Source organism: Bufo bufo, chromosome 2 (genome assembly GCF_905171765.1).
Source record: "Bufo bufo chromosome 2, aBufBuf1.1, whole genome shotgun sequence".
Taxonomy (NCBI): Eukaryota; Metazoa; Chordata; class Amphibia; order Anura; family Bufonidae; genus Bufo; species Bufo bufo.
The window spans coordinates 151,224,393-151,236,506 of record NC_053390.1 but is presented as its reverse complement, the minus strand read 5'-3'; the positions used below and the strand labels follow the sequence as shown (position 1 = coordinate 151,236,506).

The 12,114-nt window shown below is 42.1% G+C and overlaps 1 long non-coding RNA gene across 1 annotated transcript in view; it reads left to right on the top strand.

The window, feature by feature from the left end:
- Positions 1-367: 367 nt before the first annotated feature.
- Positions 368-12,114, top strand: part of LOC120992548 — a 38,456-nt gene continuing 26,709 nt past the window's right edge. Inside the window, exon 1 of the long non-coding RNA XR_005776997.1 lies at positions 368-460. This is a non-coding gene — a long non-coding RNA (uncharacterized LOC120992548). The remainder of the gene's footprint in view (positions 461-12,114) is intronic.

Here is a 12,114-nt window from a genome sequence, read left to right as displayed (position 1 = left end):
AAATTCATTTTCTTCCATATAAAATGAGAAAGTCATGATTCAGCCTTACCACCAATTAAAGTGTTCTAACATATTAACTCCAATAATACATATGCTACACAAAGTAACATTGCTACTTTTTTAATGATGCAAGGCTGGTCAAGTGTTCCAATTGTCAGATTGAAATTAACCATCTATTTTTTTATTTAAATACATTTTTCTGTTTCTTTTGGTATGACAGATTGTTGTGAGATGAAACTAGGATGTATTTTCTACTTCATTGTATCTGCCAATAGCTCTCATGCTTTACCACCTGGTCCTATGGCTCCCCCACCCCCTTCAAAATCCAAACAACAATGCTGTGTGGGCGAGATGTGCTGTTCTACAAGTGACGTAAATGGGAGATCGGAGTCTAAAGGTTGTGCAGCAAGAGACCTGTGCTCAGCACTGAAGAGATTTACATTTCCTTTACCTGACTCCTGTGAGTATAAATGAGTACAACTACTACTATCCTCATCATCACCACTTAATATCTTATCTTATTTTATCTTACAATTTAAAGAAAAACCCTTTAAGAAAGAAAGTTTATGACACCTCTCCATATTTGGATCAGTAGTAGGACCAAGGTCCTAATTACACTAAGAGCAAAAGAACTAACCACCCTGGCCCCTCATGTAGGGCCACAAACTGCCTCCGACCATTTATGACGTTTGGGCTATCTACTTAGCAGATAATTTTGAATTTATACTATGGTGCCATATATGGAATTATTTGGCCATTTTACCTGTGTTTACTGCATGACACCAATCATGTAGGCATTAGAAAACTATGTTATATGGATGATATATTGTACTTTTACTTAATACTGAGAAGTGCTATTATTTGGGTAGTACCAGGGGCGGATTGGCAACCTACCTTACCTGGATGGGCCGACTGCCTTTCAGAAGCAGTGGGCCGTAACATGGTATCCACTCTTGCTTTGCTTAGGAGTTCCCTGCCTGACTCCATATATGGCTATTTCCATATATATAATCATCCTTGGGGGTATCCCCAAACACTGTCAACCTTCTGACAGTGTATGGGGATACCCTTGAATGTTTAAAACATTGCCTGACTCTACTTTGAAACCATCACCAGAGGGGTTCAAACATACAACCTTCTGCTTTAGGCTATATGCACACGACTGTTGTGTGTTTTGCGGTCTGCAAATTGCGGATCCGCAAAACACTAATGGCATCCGTGTGCATTCTGCAATTTGCGAAACGGCACGGAGAGCCATTAATATAACTGCCTATTCTTGTCCGCAAAACGGACAAGAATAGAACAGGTTATATTTTTTTTTGCGGACCACGGAACGGAGCAACAGATGCGGATAGCTCAGAGAGTGCTGTCCGCATCTTTTGCGGCCCCATTGAAGTGAATGGGTCCGCATCCAAGCTTCAAAAACTGCGGCTCGGATGCGGACCAAAACAACGGTCATGTGCATGTAGCCTTAGAGAAAGTTGTGCTACAGAGCACACTACAGTCTGTGAGAATACATTCTCTAACTAAAATCCTTTATTAGTATTAATACACAATGTACTGGTATCTACAGATACATCTATATACAGTCAGGTCCATAAATATTGGGAGACCGACACAATTCTAACATTTTTGGCTCTATACACCACCACAATGGATTTGAAATGAAATGAACAAGATGTGCTTTAACTGCAGACTGTCAGCTTTAATTTAAGGGTATTTACATCCAATTCAGGTGCACGGTGTAGGAATTATAACAGTTTGCATATGTGCCTCCCACTTGTTAAGGGACCAAAAGTAATGGGACATAATAATAATCATAAATCAAACTTTCACTTTTTAACCACCTCAGCCCCCAGTGCTTAAACACCCTGAAAGACCAGGCCACTTTTTACACTTCTGACCTACACTACTTTCACCGTTTATTGCTCGGTCATGCAACTTACCACCCAAATGAATTTTACCTCCTTTTCTTCTCACTAATAGAGCTTTCATTTGGTGGTATTTCATTGCTGCTGACATTTTTACTTTTTTTGTTATTAATCGAAATTTAACGATTTTTTTGCAAAAAAATGACATTTTTCACTTTCAGTTGTAAAATTTTGCAAAAAAAACGACATCCATATAGAAATTTTGCTCTAAATTTATAGTTCTACATGTCTTTGATAAAAAAAAAAATGTTTGGGTAAAAAAAAAAATGGTTTGGGTAAAAGTTATAGCGTTTACAAACTATGGTACAAAAATGTGAATTTCCGCTTTTTGAAGCAGCTCTGACTTTCTGAGCACCTGTCATGTTTCCTGAGGTTCTACAATGCCCAGACAGTACAAACACCCCACAAATGACCCCATTTCTGAAAGTACACACCCTAAGGTATTCGCTGATGGGCATAGTGAGTTCATAGAACTTTTTATTTTTTGTCACAAGTTAGCGGAAAATTATGATTTTTTTTTTTTTTTCTTACAAAGTCTCATATTCCACTAACTTGTGACAAAAAATAAAAAGTTCTATGAACTCACTATGCCCATCAGCGAATACCTTGGGGTCTCTTCTTTCCAAAATGGGGTCACTTGTGGGGTAGTTATACTGCCCTGGCATTCTAGGGGCCCAAATGTGTGGTAAGGAGTTTGAAATCAAATTCTGTAAAAAATGACCTGTGAAATCCGAAAGGTGCTCTTTGGAATATGGGCCCCTTTGCCCACCTAGGCTGCAAAAAAGTGTCACACATCTGGTATCTCCGTACTCAGGAGAAGGTGGGGAATGTGTTTTGGGGTGTCATTTTATATATACCCATGCTGGGTGAGAGAAATATCTTGGCAAAAGACAACTTTTCCCATTTTTTTATACAAAGTTGTCATTTGACCAAGATATTTATCTCACCCAGCATGGGTATATGTAAAAAGACACCCCAAAACACATTCCTCAACTTCTCCTGAGTACGGGGATACCAGATGTGTGACACTTTTTTGCAGCCTAGGTGGGCAAAGGGGCCCATATTCCAAAGAGCACCTTTCGGATTTCACTCCTCATTTTTTCCTGAATTTGATTTCAAACTCCTTACCACACATTTGGGCCCCTAGAATGCCAGGGCAGTATAACTACCCCACAAGTGACCCCATTTTGGAAAGAAGACACCCAAAGGTATTCCGTGAGGGGCATGGCGAGTTCCTAGAATTTTTTATTTTTTGTCACAAGTTAGTGGAAAATGATGATTTTTTTTTTTTTTTTTTTTTCATACAAAGTCTCATATTCCACAAACTTGTGACAAAAAATAAAAACTTCCATGAACTCACTATGCCCATCAGCGAATACCTTGGGGTCTCTTCTTTCCAAAATGGGGTCACTTGTGGGGTAGTTATACTGCCCTGGCATTCTAGGGGCCCAAATGTGTGGTAAGTAGGTAAATGACCTGTGAAATCCGAAAGGTGCTCTTTGGAATGTGGGCCCCTTTGCCCACCTAGGCTGCAAAAAAGTGTCACACATCTGGTATCTCTGTATTCAGGAGAAGTTGAGGAATGTGTTTTGGGGTGTCTTTTTACATATACCCATGCTGGGTGAGATAAATATCTTGGTCAAATGCCAACTTTGTATAAAAAAATGGGAAAAGTTGTCTTTTGCCAAGATATTTCTCTCACCCAGCATGGGTATATGTAAAATGACACCCCAAAACACATTCCCCAACTTCTCCCGATTACGGAGATACCAGATGTGTGACACTTTTTTGCAGCCTAGGTGGGCAAAGGGGCCCATATTCAAAAGAGCACCTTTCGGATTTCACAGGTCATTTTTTACAGAATTTGATTTCAAACTCCTTACCACACATTTGGGCCCCTAGAATGCCAGGGCAGTATAACTACCCCACAAGTGACCCCATTTTGGAAAGAAGAGACCCCAAGGTATTCGCTGATGGGCATAGTGAGTTCATGGAACTTTTTATTTTTTGTCACAAGTTAGTGGAATATGAGACTTTGTATGAAAAAAATATATAAAAAAAAAAATAAGCATTTTCCACTAACTTGTGACAAAAAATAAAAAATTCTAGGAACTCGCCATGCCCCTCACGGAATACCTTGGGGTGTCTTCTTTCCAAAATGGGGTCACTTGTGGGGTAGTTATACTGCCCTGGCATTTTCCAGGGGCCCTAATGTGTGGTAAGTAGGTAAATGACCTGTGAAATCCTAAAGGTGCTCTTTGGAATATGGGCCCCTTTGCCCACCTAGGCTGCAAAAAAGTGTCACACATGTGGTATCGCCGTATTCAGGAGAAGTTGGGGAATGTGTTTTGGGGTGTCATTTTACATATACCCATGCTGGGTGAGAGAAATATCTTGGCAAAAGACAACTTTTCCCATTTTTTTATACAAAGTTGGCATTTGACCAAGATATTTCTCTCACCCAGCATGGGTATATGTAAAATGACACCCCAAAACACATTCCCCAACTTCTCCTGAGTACGGCGATACCAGATGTGTGACACTTTTTTGCAGCCTAGATGCGCAAAGGTGCCCAAATTCCTTTTAGGAGGGCATTTTTAGACATTTGGATACCAGACTTCTTCTCACGCTTTGGGGCCCCTAGAATGCCAGGGCAGTATAAATACCCCACATGTGACCCCATTTTGGAAAGAAGACACCCCAAGGTATTCAATGAGGGGCATGGCGAGTTCATAGAAATTTTTTTTTTTTGGCACAAGTTAGCGGAAATTGATATTTTTAATTTTTTTCTCACAAAGTCTCCCGTTCCGCTAACTTGGGACAAAAATTTCAATCTTTCATGGACTCAATATGCCCCTCACGGAATACCTGGGGGTGTCTTCTTTCCGAAATGGGGTCACATGTGGGGTATTTATACTGCCCTGGCATTCTAGGGGCCCTAAAGCGTGAGAAGAAGTCTGGAATATAAATGTCTAAAAAATTTTACGCATTTGGATTCCGTGAGGGGTATGGTGAGTTCATGTGAGATTTTATTTTTTGACACAAGTTAGTGGAATATGAGACTTTGTAAGAAAAAAAAAATAAAATTCCGCTAACTTGGGCCAAAAAAATATCTGAATGGAGCCTTACAGATGGGTGATCAATGACAGGGGGGTGATCAATGACAGGGGGGTGATCAATGACAGGGGGGTTGATCAATGACAGGGGGGTTGATCAATGACAGGGGGGTTGATCAATGACAGGGGGGTGATCAGGGAGTCTATATGGGGTGATCACCACAGTCATTGATCACGCCCCTGTAAGGCTTCATTCAGACGTCCGGATGCGTTTTGCGGATCCGATCCATCTATCAGTGGATCCGTAAAAATCATGCGGACGTCTGAATGGAGCTTTACAGGGGGGTAATCAATGACAGGGGGGTGATCAGGGAGTCTATATGGGGTGATCACCACAGTCATTGATCACGCCCCTGTAAGGCTTCATTCAGACGTCCGGATGCGTTTTGCGGATCGGATCCATCTATCAGTGCATCCGTAAAAATCATGCGGACATCTGAATGGAGCTTTACAGGGGGGTGATCAGGGAGTCTATATGGGGTGATCACCACAGTCATTGATCATGCCCCTGTAAGGCTTCATTCAGACGTCCGGATGCGTTTTGCGGATCGGATCCATCTATCAGTGCATCCGTAAAAATCATGCGGACATCTGAATGGAGCTTTACAGGGGGGTGATCAGGGAGTCTATATGGGGTGATAACCACAGTCATTGATCACGCCCCTGTAAGGCTTCATTCAGACGTCCGGATGCGTTTTGCGGATCCGATCTATCTATCAGTGGATCCGTAAAAATCATGCGGACATCTGAATGGAGCTTTGCATACAGGGGGGTAATCAATGACAGGGGGGTGATCAATGACAGGGGGGTGATCAGGGAGTCTATATGGGGTGATCAGGGGTGATCAGGGGCTAATAAGGGGTTAATAAGTGACGGGGGGGGGGGGGGGTGTAGTGTAGTGTAGTGGTGCTTGGTGGGACTTTACTGAGCTACCTGTGTCCTCTGGTGGTCGATCCAAACAAATGGGACCACCAGAGGACCAGGTAGCAGGTATATTAGACGCTGTTATCAAAACAGCGTCTAATATACCTGTTAGGGGTTAAAAAAAACACATCTCCAGGCTGCCAGCGAACGATCGCCGCTGGCAGGCTGGAGATCAACTCTCTTACCTTCCGTTCCTGTGAGCGTGCGCGCCTGTGTGCGCGCGTTCACAGGAAGTCTCGCGTCTCGCGAGATGACGCATATATGCGTGACTCTGCGCAGGGCTGCCACCTCCGGAACGCGATCCTGCGTTAGGCGGTCCGGAGGTGGTTAATACTTGGTTGCAAATCCTTGGCAGTCAATTACAGCCTGAAGTCTGGAATGCATAGACATCACCAGACGCTGGGTTTCATCCCTGGTGATGCTCTGCCAGGCCTCTACTGCAACTGTCTTCAGTTCCTGCTTGTTCTTGGGGCATTTTCCCTTCAGTTTTGTCTTGTATGCTCAATCGGATTCAGGTCAGGTGATTGACTTGGCCATTGCATAACATTCCACTTCTTTCCCTTAAAAAACTCTTTGGTTGTTTTTGCAGTATGCTTTGGGTCATTGTCCATCTGCACTGTGAAGCGCCGTCCAATGAGTTCTGAAGCATTTGGCTGAATATGAGCAGATAATATTGCGAGAAACACTTCAGAATTCATCCTGCTGCTTTTGTCAGCAGTCACATCATCAATAAATACAAGAGAACCAGTTCCATTGGCAGTCATACATGCCCACGCCATGACACTACCACCACCATGCTTCACTGATGAGGTGGTATGCTTAGGATCATGAGCAGTTCCTTTCCTTCTCCATACTCTTCTCTTCCCATCACTCTGGTACAAGATGATCTTGGTCTCATCTGTCCATAGGATGTTGTTCCAGAACTGTGAAGGCTTTTTTAGATGTCGTTTGGAAAACTCTAATCTGGCCTTCCTGTTTTTGAGGCTCATCAATGGTTTACATCTTGTGGTGAACCCTCTGTATTCACTCTGGTGAAGTCTTCTCTTGATTGTTGACTTTGACACACATACACCTACCTCCTGGAGAGTGTTCTTGATCTGGCCACCTGTTGTGAAGGGTGTTTTCTTCACCAGGGAAAGAATTCTTCGGTCATCCACCACAGTTGTTTTGTGTAATCTTCCGGGTCTTTTGGTGTTGCTGAGCTCACCGGTGTGTTCCTTCTTTTTTCCAAACAGTTGTTTTGGCCACGCCTAATGTTTTTGCTATCTCTCTGATGGGTTTGTTGTGTTTTTTCAGCCTAATGATGGCTTGCTACACTGATAGTGACAGCTCTTTGGATCTCATCTTGAGAGTTGACAGCAACAGATTCCAAATGCAAATAGCACACTTGAAATGAACTCTGGACCTTTTATCTGCTCATTGTAATTGGGATAATGAGGGAATAACACACACCTGGCCATGGAACAGCGGAGAAGCCAATTGTCCCATTACTTTTAGTTTCTTAACAAGTGGGAGGCACATATGCAAACTGTTGTAATTCCTACACCGTTCACCTGATTTGGATGTAAATACCCTCAAATTAAAGCAGACAGTCTGCAGATAAAGCACATCTTGTTCGTTTCATTTCAAATCCATTGTGGTGGTGTATAGAGCCAACAATGTTAGAATTGTGTTGATGTCCCAATATTTATGGACCTGACTGTATATACCAGGACATTGTGATAACGATATAAGCCTAATATAGTTATTAATAGTAATTATTTAAGAACCACAATCATGTAAATCACAAAAATGTAATGGAGCAAAATAAATGACACACACACACGGGGCACACTGCTAGTATAGAAAATAATTTCTGTAAATGAAAACCTGCATTAGTATACTTGTATAATGCTCTATATAGCAGGACATTTTAGTTAGAAAAATTCCTCTAGCTGGTTACAGTGTGCTCTGTAGCACACCTTATAAGACAACAGTCTTTCACACATGATTTACAATCCTGGGGTAGCACAAAAGAAGAGTTTATTTAGTAAGCACACAAATGTAATGGAGGAAAATAAATTACATATATATTTATTGTTACTTATTTTGCTCCATTACATTTTTTGATTAGTAAATAAATTTGACTTGCTGGTATACAGAGATATATCTGTAGATACCAGTACATTGTACAGGAATACTAGTAAAGGTTTTTATTTAGAGAAATTCCACTCACCCAAAGCTATCAAGCCTGTGGCTCAGATGGTAAGTCTATTGCCTCTGATGCAGAAGGATCCCTGGTTCAAAACCTATCAGTGACAATTTGGATAAAAGGAAAATAAGTCTTTTAAATACACGGGTGTTCTCAATCACTGTTATAATGCTCAAGACCCTAGTTATATGCGGAAATTACTTTTATTTTAACCTCTTCCTGATCTCCACCATACATGTACAGTCTATGGGAGCAGCGATCGCATGTAAGAATCCCCTAGGGTGACTTAGGACTGTTTCAAGCAAGCGACTCCATTGCGGGAATTGCGCTCTGTGTGTGAGCGGGATACTCCATTCTGGACTAGCAGGAGCGCATGGCATTATCATGATTTATAATGGTATGTGCCTCTGATTACCTTATTCCTACAGAATCCTAGTGACATAAAGCTGTCAGTATGATCCTGTAGAAGTTAGGTCAGGAAGAGGCACATAGCATTATAAGTCATGATAACGCCGCGTGCGCTCCTGCAAGTCCAGACCGGAGGATCCCGCTCACACACAGAGCGCAATTGCTGCAATGGACATGGTCATGTGAAACAGCCCTTAAAATAAGTGAAAAACGTTTTCAAAACTATAAAACATTATAAAAATTGAAGTCAGCCCTTTTCCACATATTTTTAACAAAACAACAATAAAAAATAAAGATCATTGCGCGGTGAACTCCATAATGAAAAAAAAAAATCCAAACTGCGGATGAAAAAATTATTAAAAAGGCATATTCTAAAATGGTATAAATAAAAACTACAGATTGCCCTACAATACCCCGCTTACCTGGCTTGGCCACACCTTCTGCTAGTTTGGTACCGCCTACAACATTGGGCCTCTTCTACAATTTTTCCCAGAGCCACTTTGAGTTCCCAATCCACCCCTGGGCATTGCCATTTTCTACCTCCCCAAAATGGAACATCCATACATTTATGTCCAGGAACGTATATTTTTGTAGGGAACGTCCATACATTTTTGTCCAGGATCCTCAACCATACTTTAGGGGACATTATCAAGAGCGGCGCAAAAATAATGTTGTGAAGAAAGATAAATATTGCCCTTTTCTCGCCATTTGTATTGCGTCATGAAAGGAGAAATGTTGCACATTTTGCTGCACAAATGGCGTGGGAGAAAATGTGCAACTTATTTACGCCACAAAAGTGGTGTAAATAGGTTAGTAAAAGTGCCCCTTTGTTTGTAGGTAGCCTAAGGAGCTTTCTAAGGAGATGCACATAGCTTGTGCTGCCCTTGTGCTTAAACACTGCTACCAATCTAAACAAGCAGAGCTGCAGAGTAAAGAGAGAAGGAATCTCTAAGGAGACAGAAATTGGATATCAGACTTTCATTAAATAGTGCAAATAAAATGGATTCACTGATCATAGCTCATGCAGAGCTAAATAAGTAGCGGAATCACCAGCAAAGACTAGATGCATACTGTATATCTCAACTTTTGCAAACTCTAAGGAGGGACAAAAGCAACGATGCCCGTAGCACACTGTGTCAATTTTTTTTTACCCATGCCACGCCTTCACCAAATGCCTATCTATACACTCCCAATCCCCCCCAATCCTCTTTGTTTCCTCACACAGTAGTTATGCCCCCCCCCCCAGGGACCCCAAATAGTAGAATAATCCCTTAGTGCCCCTACACAGAAGAATGCTCCATTAGTGCCACTTCATAGTAGTGAAGCCCCCTTGGTGCCCACACACAGTAGTTATTCTTCCTTTGTGCCCCCACACTGTAGAATGACCCCTTAGTGCCCCTATGCAGTAGTCATGCTTCCTTAGTGCTCCCACACAGTAGTTATGCCCCATTCACAGTATAATGCTTTTTTAATGCACCCATACATACAGTAGTGATACCCCCTTAGTGTCCCCACACAGTTGATTGCTCCCTTAGTGCCTCCACCTAGTAGTTTTGCCCCCCTTGTGCCCCCATACAGCACTTATGCCCCCTTAGCACTCCTACACAGTAGAAGAAAGCTCTTAGTGTCCACACACAGTAGTTATGTCTCCTTGGCGCCCCCATACAGTAGTTATGCCCCATCATAGTTGAATGCTCCCTTAATGCCCCATTTATATTAGTACTGCCTCCTTACAGTCGTGCTGCCCCTACAGTATTAACCAAATAAAGTAATATCTAGCTCTGGAGAGCACATCATGCTCTCCCCAACAGCAGGCGCGATGCAATGCAGCTGAGCAGGAGAGCGCATAGGGGGGTGATGATCCCTGGCCTGTGCACATTCCTGCTCAGCATGCACGATGATGTCATTGCATTGTACCTTCTGCTGGGAAGAGCCTGGGCACAGCCTGGGGAATAATGGAGCAGGAAGCTGACAGCTCTCTGCTTCACCACTGTATTTAACTGTATCTGCATCCTGAGCAATGCATACAGGTATATTTGAAATGTCACAGCCCTCCCGGGGCCAAGGGATAGCCACTAAAATCAGGATGGGAGGTATGCCAAATGGAACCAAGGTTTTGACTTACTTTAAGACCACAAATAAGCAATAGATATCACCATCAAACCTTTTTATTGCATATTAACAAGCCTATATTGGAACGTTCTATGTATTTTAGTTTTACAAAAAAAGGTAAATGATTTTCTGGATATACGTTTTTGAACTCACTCCATGTATTCTGCTTTCTGTTCCGACTTCTTTAACTTCCTCGCTTGTTTGGACTTTTAGCATGGCAAACAGCTTCACTTCACTTTCTCACTTTGACCTTTCACTGCAGTCACAGAGAGGCGGGGGATGAGTGACATTTTTCCCTCACAACAGCCATAAACTGGCAGTGTATTACCTATCTCTATAGGAGTTTTATGTGTATTTTCAATGGTATAATACTGCCAAAAGAAAAAATGACAAAAATTTAAAGTTTATTAAGTTTAAAAAGATATGCCCTTCTGATGGAAGTATCAATTTAAATGTGCCATTTTATCATTCAAATCATCCTTTCTTGCACTACAGAATGAACAAGCTTGGAAAAAGTGTTTTTCCCATGCAGAACTTTTGTGACAAAAGTGAAGTGTCACGGACGTACCGAGACATACGGACATCCTGGCGATAGTGAGAAGCAGAAGATCTGTGAGACTGGCAACACGTGCTTTGATCTGACAGGTTTTCCTTGTGGATCTATAAGTATTGCTTATGTAGTCATTTAACCTTCTCTATTTATAGTTGCTTTCCCCCACAATGCTGTGCGGTTTATAGCTTCTGTTTGGACCTTTGGATAGAATGTGGTTGGATCTCGGCTGAGTTCCTGTTGCTTCCATAGCCTCTTTGAAGTTAAGTCTTTCCTTTCCATTTTGAATTTTGTTTGGGTTCGGTGTGTAGACTCCTGTTCGTCTTTCCTTTTGGACCAGGGTCCTCTTGGGTTAGATAGGACACTAGGTATTCCTGCGTATGAACTCACCTACCTTTGGGGTCTGTTCATACTTGAAGTCAGTCAGGATTTTGGTTAGGGTTTTCACTAGGAGGTGTCCATCTTCCTTCCCTAGTTCTCAGTCCTGATTCCCTGTTTCCCCCTTCCCTCCTATGCTCGGTGTGGTGTTTCACTCTCACACCGAAGCGTGACATGAAGTTGTCCAAACTGTAGCAGATTGTATGCGGGCTCATTCATTTCAATGGGGCCACAACAGCGTATTATATGTCTGTTTCTCACTCCGGCATGTCCTATTTTTGTCTATTTTGCGGACAAGAATAGACAATGTTACAATGGGTCCACAAAAAAACAATGCATTATGGACATCAGACCGACGCCATCAGTTTTTTTTTTGCAGATCTGCGTTTGGTGGACCCCAAAATACATGCGGTGATGTGAATGCACCCTAAGAGGCAAAACAGTGAAACAAGGAGTTTTGAAGACCAAAAACACAGTGAATGGTCAGGATGACAACTGATGAGA